The sequence below is a fragment of the Schistocerca americana genome, chromosome 5, assembly GCF_021461395.2.
Source record: "Schistocerca americana isolate TAMUIC-IGC-003095 chromosome 5, iqSchAmer2.1, whole genome shotgun sequence".
NCBI lineage: Eukaryota > Metazoa > Arthropoda > Insecta > Orthoptera > Acrididae > Schistocerca > Schistocerca americana.
The window spans coordinates 200,396,150-200,409,526 of record NC_060123.1 but is presented as its reverse complement, the minus strand read 5'-3'; positions in this window follow the sequence as shown (position 1 = coordinate 200,409,526).

Genomic DNA, 13,377 nt, shown 5'->3' with positions numbered 1-13,377 from the left:
CTCGAGATGTGGCACTTCACCAGTTTCTTCCTTAATTCCAAGTTCGACTTGCTGGTCAGCAGGATACAATTGTTGTTGAATGCGTCTTGGACCATGGCTTCCTACGTGTAGCAATTTCTTTCTTTGACTCTGTCGAAGGCCTTCTGCCAGTCTATAAAAAAAAGCATAAAATTCTTCGTTAACAGCCAGAACTACCTCCGACAAAATCCTCAGCATGCCGATGTCGTCTCTAGTTCCTTTTCCTTTCCTAAAACCATACTGGTCCTTTCACGTTATTCTCTCTTCTATAATCACTACATTCCTCCTGTTCTTGTTGCTTCTCAAGAACAATCATTGTGAAGTCCAGCAAGTCCTTAGGCCATTCTTCTGTTTCGTAGATTTTGTTCATGAGATGCACTGTCATCAGAACTGAAATTATATATCACATTGCGTGCATTACAATCGAGAACACTCGGCATGCTATAAGATACAAATTTTGTTGGTAATGACGCTATTTCATTAACACCAATAATTATTAACATTAACAGTAATAATTATTAACATTAGCAACAATAATTATTTGAAGCAGGCCGCATTAAGAAGAAAATGGTTTGCAAATTACTCTCTTGAAGACAGATCTGTACAGTGGCAACATTTCAAAATTCTAACGTATATGAATGGGCAGCACTGCAGAGACGTTTTAAATAGATTAATATTTAATAAAGAATGCAGTTTCTTGAATTTGGATAGCCTTCCCTCCTGTCAACAATATTCCTTAACGAAGGGTTTGCCAAGTCGAACGATGGGATTTTAGTCTTGTAGAAGAGAGCATTCCCACAGTTAGAATTACACTTGCTTGTATTTTTCTTAATTCAGTTGTATGTGTGCTCCTAACTCAATAAATTTTGCCCTGCAGCTCAGATGTTGTCAAAGCATCTATGTTGTGATCGCACATGACGGTCTCAGCGACAGCAATATGTTGCTTATTTTTGTAATCAGCATCACTGAAATCCCATAAACACCTATGCAGTGCATAGATATCCAAAAAGTGAACATTATTCTCCGTTCCCCACTTCATATTTCAGTTTGTCTACACGCTATGAACACACATAACCTCAATACTCACGCAACTAGTGTCACCAAAGTTGGAACACGCCGAAAGTGCTTCGTTTTACCAACGAGTTGCGCAAACCCGCGGCGCGCATGCGCAGTGGCCGGTAGCGCAGTTGCCTGCAACCTAGTGTCGTCGTGCAAACTAGACTTAACAGTGCAGTGAAGCATATCCATGTGCGTTTCTTACGTTAGCTATATAATACCCGATAAGTATCCGGATATCTCTACTTAATGAGGAATTGACCGCTGGGTGTTACAAGAAGCAGGGACCACCATGTAAAAGGAAGCGGCAAATATTGTGTTTTTAGAGAAGCAGAAACACACGCACGCACGCACGCACACACACACACACACACACACACACACACACAAACATCGGAATGGGTCGGCAAGGACAGATCAGCGACTTCGAACCTGGACTAGTCATTGGATGCCTCCTGTGTAGCGGATCCATCAGGGACATCTCAACCCTTCTAAAGTTGTCCAAGTCGACTGTTGGTGAGCTGGTTGGGAAGTGGAAACGCAAAGCCAGGCACTCCTCTTGTAGTGGCGAACAGGGACCGTCGAGCGTTTCAGAGGATAGTTGTAGAAATATCACATGAAATCGGCGGAAGGTATCACTCGCGAGTTCCAAATTGTTACCGGTCCACGTAGCATATTTACCGTGTGTAGGATCTTATAAATAATGGGGTACAGTAATCGAGCCGCGCATTTCTGTAGCTAATGTTAAGCGATGGTTGAGGTGGTGTAAATGGTGACGTCACTGGGTAGTGGATGGCTGGAAACGAGCGATTTCGAGTGATAAATCACTCTACACGCTGTTACAGTCCGCTGGAAGTGTTTGGTGTGTCCAATGACTGGATACCACTACCTCTTTACCGAGAAGTAAAGGAGAAGTAGTGTTTTTCGTTGTTAGGATGTGGTATTCGTATTGGGCGTGAGACAAACGCTAGATGCGGGAGGATAAGAACAAATTCACAGCAGTATGTGCTGCGTACAGTAAAGGAACATTTCTGAGCCTCTGTCTGTATAAGCATCACAAGGCACCCTGCCATAAAGCAGCATCTGTGAGCCAATGGTTTGTGGACAATAAAACACCTGTAATTCGCTGCTCTACCCGAAGTCCCGACCTAAACCCTAAGTAACACCTTTGGGATTATTTATTTATTTATTGCCAAATTATAGACCTGTTACCTGATGTTTTAAAACAGGTCGTACATCTTACGATTTCGCCGGCCGAAGTGGACGAGCAGTTCTAGGCGCTACAGTCTGGAACCGCGCGACCCCTACGGTCGCAGGTTCGAAACCTGCCTCGGGCATGGATGTGTGTGATGTCCTTAGGTTAGTTAGGTTTAAGTAGTTCTAAGTTCTAGGGGACTGATGACCTCAGAAATTAAGTCACATAGCGCTCAGAGCCATTTGATTTATTTTCTTACAATTTCCGTTTTCCATCTTTTTGCAGTTTTCTTTTCTTTTGTTTTATCTACAACATTTACAAAGAATAATACTTTTCCCAATAAGCATAATTTAAGGTTGAAATAGAAATGAAATTTTGTTGTTTTTTTAAAGAAGGATGTAAAAAATGGTAGGATAGAGGAGACATTTGTTAGTGCCGTCACCGATTGTGACCGACAGTGAATACCTTGGAATTGCTTCTTCGAGCTGTTGACCGCCAGTCACACACACACACACACACACCACACACACACACACACAAAATGGTTCAAATGGCTCTGAGCACTATGGGACTCAACATCTGAGGTCATCAGTCCCCTAGAACTTAGAACTACTTAAACCTAACTAACCTAAGGACATCACACACATCCATGCCCGAGGCAGGATTCGAACCTGAGACCGTAGCAGTCACGCGGTTCCAGACTGAGGTGCCTAGAACCGCATGGCCACCGCGGCCGACACACACACACACACACACACACACACACACACACACACACACACACACACACGCGCGCGCGCGCGCGCGCGCGCGCGCACGCACGCATAGACATATACACAAATGGTTATTAGTAGAGAAATAGTATTGCTAATCCTATGTATTGCTAATCCTATTTATTAGCTTTAGGTGTTCATCTGTCTGCAGCATTTGGTGATTTATCGGCTATATAGACAGTACCTTACGCTAATTTACTGTCACATCTCGTCTTCCTCCTCCTGTTCCTGCTCATTGTCACTGTTTTTGCTCTCAATGTGGGTATCGCTGTCCACCTGCTGGAGATTGTTGTTATGTTTGATATATGCATGTCTGTTATGTCTTGTCCGCAGGTACTTCCTATGTCTTGTTTTTGAAATACTGTTTGTCAATACGTTTAATTCTGTCCATTGTTCTTCGTCTCTTATTGCTGTGTATATATCTATGTCTGGTTGTGTGTAGTCTATGTGTAGTGTACGTCTATTGTTCCGTATCACCCGCAGAAAAAGACACTGTGCTCTGGGGAGCCTTCTTCCCCGCATGTGCATGTAGATGTCTGCCTCAGACACACGCGGCTTAAGTGTATGGGACAAGGTCCGGTTAAGAGATGTACCACACCGCGCATCGGATCAATATGTTTCATTCTCAACTACTCCCTTATGTCAGGGAGGAAGTCATGCTGTCTACGTCTCATATCACTTACATTCCACTCACCTTGTCACATATCCAGAGGTCAACTTTTAAGGCGACGTATCGCCTGTATCGGCACACCATTTATTGTGTGTACCTTATCTAGTCTCCCCATTTTTAACCAGTACCTTGCAGCTCTGTATTTGATCGTGACATCTATGGGGCATATTCCAAGCACCACACACAGAGCATCCACTGAGGTGATACCGAAGGCTCCAGATAGCCTAAGTTAGGACATTTCTCTGCCCTTGTCTGGCTAATGTTTTGTTGGTGACCAGGTTCAGTCTGTGTGCACACGTCCTAGCTGCGAAGCTGAGTACTGAATCGAAGAGCGCACAGTACGACTGATATAGATAGTTTGTACTGTTTTGAATTTAGCCTCATCAGTTAGTATAGCATTCTTTCTGCTTTGTCTGTCATTAGCCTTATGTGTTCGTGGAAATTCAATTTTTCTTTTATGTGTACCCCAAGATAGCGCGTAACGTCTGTTCGTTTAATGTCTGTGTTCCCAGTTTTAACTGATGGATTCCTTTGGAGTGATCCTTTCAGTAATGTGTATGTTGTTTTGTTTTCGGCTATCCTGAGTTTACTGTTGCGGAACCATAGTGTAATTGTTTGTAGTATTCCACTGGCTTTCTCTTGTAACTGGGCTCTGTTGTTTGCTCATCTGCGTAGGCGAGAATTCCGTCTGACCTGTCATCCCCATCCAGAAATTGTAGGAGAGGTTCGATTGTTATGTCCCAGTAGATAGGGGCCGCAAATCGACCCTTGAGGACAGCCTTTGGTAATTCTTTTAATTACTTTCCGCCTGTACGTCTCCCATTCGACTACTCGGTCTTTAGAACCTTTGGGATGAGTCAGAAGTCGAATTTGTTCCTAGACTGTAGCGTCCGACATCACTACCATCTCTGTTCTCGACTCTCAATGAAGTATGAACTGCCAACACCTTATTGAAGGTGTTACTACAAATTTACAACCGTCATAAAGGAGATGGGTGGACACATATCGTATTAATGTCAACTAATACGTATACAGAAACTACTGATCCAGTAGCGAATCTGTTATTAATTTTTGTATTCCATTTAGTATAACGCGTTCAGTGGAAAATGAAGGCTTCTCGTCTGTGTTAGCACACTGTGTCGCCATTGGTTCACAAGACACTCTGCGCTAGGTCCAGTACAATCCTGTGAAACAGCTGATAATCAGGAGCTCGGTAGATTGTGTGTGAAGCGGACCGCTCGGTCTTTAGTTTGCACCCGATCTGCGGAACTCTCGTTGTTCCTCGCCGTTCGAGACGTGTAAACAACCGTGAAAAGCGCGTCCCAACAACGGGTCGCTACGACCCAGGGACCTGCGAAAGGAGTTAAATAGAGCAGAACGCTGCAGCCTTCAAAGCCGAAAAGGGCGGCAAGATTACTCATAGTTAATCATGGCTGGATGAAAGGCTCCCGGGAGGGGAGAACAGAAGGCGCGCAGGTCCGGGCGTCGCGAGCGGCGCTGACTTACCCTGGCCGGGCAATCCAATCGGCGGGGCGGGGGTTCCCCGCGGCGGCAGGCAGCAGCGCGACAAGTGCCGCCGCCGCCGCCGCCGTCCATTAGCGTTATGACCCGGCGGGCGGCCGACACGCAAGGGGCGGCCCAGCCGGGCTGCCTTATCTGGACGGCCGTTGTTTCTGATGACCGCCGGCCGCGCCAGCTGGGGGCACGGCCCCGTAATTATGGCGGAGGAGGAGGGCGCATCTGCACCGATAAGAACTCCAGCCGGCCCCGGCCCCGACAGATGCGTGGGCGAGAGCCGCCGGCTGACTTGGCGCCGGGGCTGATTCACCCCGTTGCCTGCGAAGAACACTGCTCACCGGTTAACTCCACGTCACTGTGTAGCGTGTCGTCGTTCACCCCGATCGCCAGGAACAGACCGGCTCACAGTCTATAGGCTGGAGCTTTACTGTCAAAATTCAATAAGCGACATTCATTCTACAGCCTTCCTATGAAACTCTCGCTTCATCCGTGAAACGTACATGGTTTAGAGCTTTTCTATCACCTCACAAACAAAAAAAGAAAAAATGGCTGCGACCGTGAAACTTATTTACTACTGTATTTTTCATATTAGGTGCAATAGCTACAAATTGAATCCACAACTACTACATCACTATTCTACAATGCACATCCGAGTGCATGTCAGTAGGCTCGCAGAATCACTTTACCGATCGCTGCACTCTCGAATAACACGTAGAAAAAATGAGCACCTCAATGTTACAGTGTGAGCTCGAACTTCCCTTATTTTATTACGGTATTCATTTTCCTGTATGTAGTTGGAAGACAACGTATTTCTGGCAATCAGGGGAGAAAACTGGTGACTGGAATTTTGTGAAAACATCTTTGTTTTAATGTCCTTTGTTTCAACGATTGCCACCCACAGTTTTTAACCCAATACAAATACTTGTTATATTAAACATTTATTTTTATTTAAATAATAATTTCCTGTTTTCATGGGATTTTAACCGTTTTGGTAAGTTTGTATACGTACGTCACGTATTTCGCACACATTTCCTCGTCCCCCTCCCTGTCTGCATCTCCTGTTGCCACCTCTCTCTGCTCGGCCGCGCTCAACCTCTCACATACCGTATACCGATAGTATCTGCACAACACACCGGTCCTGCAAGACAGCCGAGATGTCAGGTGTTACCAATCTTTTTCATACCCACCCCCAAACCTCCCGAACAGACCAACAAAAAAGCGACTAATAGTCTCACTGTGAACCAATACTGAGCTACGTTTTTAATTTCAAATCTCTACCTCATTGGGAAGTTAAAGGCAATTGCAAAATTTCCACTAAACATGAAGGTAGACGAGAAAGCGACCTAATAAAACTTGTTAATAATACACACGTAATTGCAAAATTAACTTTTTTGCTACACTTGTACCACGCTATCCATACAGCATTCTGTTGAAATTATCTAGAAAGCTTAAATATGCTAAGTAATTCTGTCTGTTCGTCCAACAAAATGTCCCACTCTCTTTCAGCATTAGTGTATATTTCCATAACTCGTCCATTCATGCTTGTATGTAGTATCTCCAGGGCTTTGTTTGCCTCTGAAATAGTAGTGAGAGGTCTCTTTTAAAAGTGAATTTCTTTCAAATGTGTTAATCCCAAGACGCAATAGATTGGAACAATCCAACAATTAATTGGAAACGTAAGGTGCAAGTGCTACTATGAAATGAAGAAATTGGCACGAACAGAACATTGTTAATTAAAAGAAACTGCTTTTCTATACGTTTACCCTTTTATAAGACACTTTTTTCTCAACGGTGGATGACGTCCGGAGATTCCTGCAAATGCTGAATGACTCCTACGCGCTTTTAACTAACGTTCCTACCCGCTTTCAACTAACACCTCTTACTTAATGGGGCCAGGTTGAATGCGAGCCTAGCACTCGTTTGTACGAAGTAAGTCTCAGTCAGTTAAATTCGTAAGTTGATGAATAATCGGATCAATTAAGATTTAACTAAACCATTGGAATGTTATATTCCTGATTAACATCTGATTATAATCAAAATAAAAACCCTCGCATTACATATCAAACAAAACATAAAAAAACAAATGTCATTGAAAACACTGATCTGCATTTTAAAACATTTTGCCACATGATTTGTTGAAAGTAGGTGTTCTTGAATCAATTTTTTTGCTGATTCGAGAAGTAGCTACCGTTTATATCTATCGCGTATTCTTTTTATACAAAATAAGAAGTAATATTCTGATGATTTTCACTAGTGAGCCCACAAATATATTCTATCACTATTTCACATAATGTTTTTAATCAAAACACATTTAAAAAATAAAGTACATTTAAAAAATACGCCTCAAAACTCCCCTAATTTGTTTCTTGGCTACCTCGTATAAAAACAATAGTCTACTCAATAATGTTCCATAAATTTTTAAACTTTCTCTTCTTTGACTTTCTTGCAGATCCTTGTATATGATCTTCAACATCCAACAGTAGTCGGTCGACATAGCTGCTTGTCCAGAGCTGATGGTACCTCCTCTTAATATCTCGACGAAATCGTTCACGCTGCTCTTCAACATAATGACCCAAATTTCCGGAAAGTAGTCGATGTGTGAGTGTAGAAAGTGGCCTTTCACACTCATTTAATAATCCGTCTTCTTGAAATTTTGCAACCTTTTTCAACAATGGCCTTGTAATCAGGATTTGGAATCAGCGTAATAAGTCGATGTAATATCATATATTAGTTTTCAGTCATCTAATACCATGCAGACTAGTCTATTCAGATAGTTATGAAGAAACCAGGCTGAAAAGTTGGGTTGATTGTACTAAGTAACGTTAGGATCACAACTGGTAAGCCATTGAATTTTTACTTACGGATTAAGTTATCGAACGAAGTCAATTAAAACTTATAACGTCAAGGGCATGCTTATTATAATGCGGTACCCACTTTATATATCGTATCTCGACATGTCGGGAAGAATCTAGGATAAGCAAGCAGCACTTGACAGGAATGCACGTGATGTAATTCAGACAACAACCAGAATGTAATCGCAGGATTCGCAATAGGTATTCGAATTAAATAAAATTACACTCACATGGGAACTTATTAAAAGACGCCACACTAGGAGAAGATGATTTCGAAGTACTAAAGGCTCAATATATCACATGCGAAAATATGGTTGCTATCACCATCCGACAAGGCACAAGAGCCGGCCGGAGTGGCCGAGCGGTTCTAGGCGCTACAGTCTGGAAAAGAAAAGCCGAAACCCGGGCTATGAAATAAAAATGAACCACGGAAAGAGAATTCAGACACGAACATACAGAAAACACACAACACCTTCGTACATAAGAAACTCACACTAATTGAAATGAGGTACAAATCGATCAAAGCACTCCCCCACAGCTAAGTTGCAGCAGAAAAAGAAATCGAGTTAAGAAAATGAAATATTAACAAGAATGATAACATTCCCTAAGTGAAATAAATTCTCCTATATGATTTACCACGGCTACGCCTGAAATAAAAGCATAAGCATCCCAAACTAAAACCAAGCCTAACAAAAATGGTTCAAATGGATCTGAGCACTATAGGACTTAACTTCTGAGGTCATCAGTCCCCTAGAACTTAGAACTACTTAAACCTAACTAACCTAAGGACATCACACACATCCATGCCCGAAGCAGGATTCGAACCTGCGACCGTAGCGGTCGCGCGGTTCCAGACTGTAGCGCCTAGAACCGCTCGGCCACTCCGGCCAGCAAGCCTAACACATTCCGACTTCTTAAATTACATTACTAGAAATGACATGAACAGACACCCTCGCTTACTGAAACCCCAGAGTACAGTGCCAATCCACGAAACCTAAGCAAACTCTACAGTTAGCAGTGGAAACAGAGAAAATACGTCCCGGCTACATGTAATAAGCTATACAGTATCTGCTGACCATTTTCCACCTGTGTCTCTTTGACACAGCAGAACTCTACGTAAATTCTACACAAAGGCTGGCTAAACTGCCACTGCCTCTGAAAGAACCCATGCCCATGAACGAAAGTATATGGAAGCATCACACAGACACTCACTCACTCACTCTACTAGATGAGATAAGGAGCAGGAAAAGGAACACAGCATGGGACAGAAAAATATAGCATGGATACATAATAAACGTCACTGCAAGAGTACATATATATGCACTCAGTATACCTATAGATGCGTGAAACGTAAAATGTAAATTGACAAATCACAAGTATCTGAATATTGAAGTGCCTCTGTGGCTGTCTAATGAAGCGCTCTGTTGTTCATCCTTCACTTAAGAACCAAGGGGAGAGATGCATTGACCCACAGAGGAGCTAAGAAGTGTAGAAAAGACGACGTCGGGTCAATAGAGCCAATGGAACGGCTCATATAGAGACGCATTGAAGCTTGCCACACAGTAGTTCCTGTCAGCCGAGGAAAGAGAAAAGAGTCGCAGAGTGTCATCTCTGAAGGATCTGGGGGTTTGACAGTCGGGGAAGCCAGCGGACGGCAACCTTTGTCGTGTCTGGAATATCGTTCAAGATGCTGGAAAGTGACGCGAGAGTCCTTTTCACTTTTGGTACTATCACCCCGATTGTTACAGTCTGGTCTTCGAATATCGGGGCAACCTGCCACTATTCCCAGATTTTCACAGAGAGTTCCTCTGTCACTTCGTCATTCACACTATTTTACCACACTTGAGGCATGTGTGACATCAAATTACAAAAAAATGGTTCAAATGACTCTGAGCACTATCGGACTTAACATCTGAGGTCATCAGTCCCCTAGAACTTAGGCCGACATAAACCTAACTAACCTAAGGACAGCACACACACCCATGCCCGAGGCAGGATTCGAACCTGCGACCGCAGCGGCCGCGCCGTTCCTGACTGTAGCGCCTAGAACCACTCGGCCACTCCGGCCAGCACCAAATCACAAAGCCATAATTTCACACGCGCCTGTTTACTGTACTAGTTGTGGTACGCATTGTACATAAATTTTGGATTTGGGCGCCCGTCTCTAATGACGCCCCAAGCGGCCTCTGTTATTTGTGATAAGTCCTGTACAGAAATCTTAACGGTAGATGCGCGACCCTCTCTACTGTTGCTCGGACGTAAGACCGGCCGCGAGTCTGTCACATCACTCCTTCTCACGGCGCTGATTCCACACAACCGACTGGAGACAACACAACACTGAAACTTCCTGGCAGATTAAAACTGTGTGCCCGACCGAGACTCGAACTCGGGACCTTTGCCTTTCGCGAGGTACTGGCAGAAGTAAAGCTGTGAGTACCGGGCGTGAGTCGTGCTTCGGTAGCTCAGTTGGTAGAGCACTTGCCCGCGAAAGGCAAAGGTCCCGAGTTCGAGTCTCGGTCGGGCACACAGTTTTAATCTGCCAGGAAGTTTCATATCAGCGCACACTCCGCTGCAGAGTGAAGATCTCATTCTGGAACACAACACTGCTCTGCCAAGACGGAGGTCACATGAGCGACTGGTACCAGTTCAGCACTATTTTCAGCGGCCTAAGGCTATTACTGTGCTCATGTAAGCGGAGAACTGATAATTTAAGAACTTTGCTTATACAGGGGTTGGACAAAAATATGAGAATACCTCCACAAATGCGTGCTTAAATGTAAATGCAGGTGCTAGCCAAGCCTGCAGATTGCGCTGTCGTATTTGACCGCGAACGGCACCTATGCAAAGTCCTCAGTAGCTTGCAAGTGTCTGTCATGGCCGGAATAGTGCTCTTTGTATTTATGAGTGGGTTATGTCTGAGGTGAGTTATTTTGAAGCTGAGCACACTGTCTGTGCTCGTGTAGTGGGTGCCTCCGTAACAAGGGTAGCCAGAGGCACCGTATCGAAGATTTATGGTAGATACAACCAAAACGTTGACGAGGGTATGTGTTGATTGGCGGTGGGGGACGGTCATTGAGGATGGAGACGAAAACTAAGAGCACGACAGCCGAAAAAGTCACTGTCGCAGTCCCGAACCCTGTCAGAAGCAAAACAACACGAAGGAAGCTCCAGAAGCAAGGAATTGCAGGGCGAACTCGAATTCCAAACCGCCTAGCTGTGTTTCAAACGCCGTAACACGAAAACGTCGTGCTGAATCTGTAAAACCTTGACTGTGGAGCAATTGAACGAGGAAATTTGGTCGGATGAGTCTTATTTCACACTGTTTTCAGCTTGCCGGCTGGTGTGGCCGAGCGCGTCTGGAAGCACGCGACCGTTACAGTCGCAGGTTCGAATCCTGCCTCGTGCATGGATGTGCGTGATGTCCTTAGGTTAGTTAGGTTTAAGTAGTTCTAAGTTCTAGGAGACTGATGCCCTCGCCGCCCGGGGTGGCCGAGAGGTTCTAGGCGCTACAGTCTGGAACGGCGCGACCGCTACGGTCGCAGGTTCGAATCCTGCCTCGGGCATGGGTGTGTGTGATGTCCTTAGGTTAGTTAGCTTTAAGTAGTTCTAAGTTGTAGGGGACTGATGACCTCAGAAGTTGAAGTCCTCCGAATGCGAAAACATTTTGTTGGCGCTGACCTGCATAGGGAGAAACCATTACCATGATAAAATAAGAGAAATGAGAGCTTGTGCGGAAAGATATAGGTGATCGTTCTTTCCCCGCGCTATACGAGATTGGAGTAATAGTGAATTGTGAAGGTGGTTCGATGAACTCTCTGCCAGGCACTTAAATGTCATTTGCAGAGCATCGATGTAGATGTATATTAGAATTATTTGTCTAACATCGTCATAGGCGATGAAACACGATTTCACCACTTCGAACCGGAAATAAAACAGCAATCCACATAGTGGCGTCAGACCAACTCCACTTCGAAGAAAAAATTCAAAGCCGCAGCCTCAGCTAGTATAATCATGGCGACTGTCTTCTGGAAACGAAGAGGTTATTCTGTCTGATGTCCTGCCTCGTGGTGCAACGATAAATTCTGAACTGTGTTGTGCTACTATCAGGAAATTGCGGAAACGACTCCAGTGTGTTCGTCGCCGCAAAAATGCAAACGAATTTCTCCTGCTCCATGAAAACGCAAGGCGTCACAAGTCTGCCGCAACCGACAGGAGCTCACAAAACTTCACTGGACTGCTATTCCTCATCCACCATACAGCCCAAACCTAGCACAATGCGACTTCCATCTGTTTTTGCTCCAGGAAAGATTCACTCTGCGGTATGATGGGGAGGTTAGTGGCGCGGCAAGACGCTGGCTCCAACGTCGACCTGTAGAGTGACACCTTGAGAGCATACAGGTTCTCCCAGGAAGGTGCCGTAAGGCCGTCGCTCTCAACGGAGATCATCTTGAAAAACAAGGTCTCGTAGCCAAAATAACAGGGGAGAATACATAGTGTACTGGACTCCTCAATAAAACTAACCCGATTTCATTAAAAAAAAATAGTTGCGTTACTTATTGAGCGTACCGAGTGATCAAAAAGTCAGTATAAATTTGAAAACTTGGTAAACCATGGAATAATGTAGATAAAGAGGTAAAAATTGACACTCATGCTTGGAATGACATGGAGTTTTATTAGAACAAAAAAAGTTCACAAAATGTCCGACAGATGGCGCTGGACAGCAAAACGTCAGTGACTGCGCATGACAACCGTGTATAAAAGGAGCTGTAATGAGAGAGAGAATCAGATGCGCCAGCAGTCGCAGCATGTTGACGTTACCTGAAAAGGCGCTTTTAGTGAAGCTGTATTATCAGAATGGGGAATGTGCTTGTTAAGCGTTATGATCCTATCGCCATAGGAAGAGGATTCGAACGGGTAAAGGTCCACTGACAAATGCAGCTGTGGCGTGAATGATTTCGAAGTTCGAAACCACGGGTTGTATAGACGATAGATCTCGTAGTGGCCGACCGAGCACAAGGCGTAATGCTGATGAGACAGTTCAGGAAGAAATGGAGAGTGTAGCGGGTTCGTCTATGCACGGGAAAGTCAGCGCTCGTGCAGTCGCACGTCGCACCGGCATTCCATACACCACTGTTTGGTTGGCACTTAGGCGTACGCTCCGATGCTATCCATACAAAATACATCGGCATCATGAACTGTTACCTGGCGATTTAGTGAAGCGGACGGCATTTGCGGTGTGGGCGTTTCAAAAGATGGCGGAAGATGACGATTGGTTGAGTAACGTGTTGTGGACCG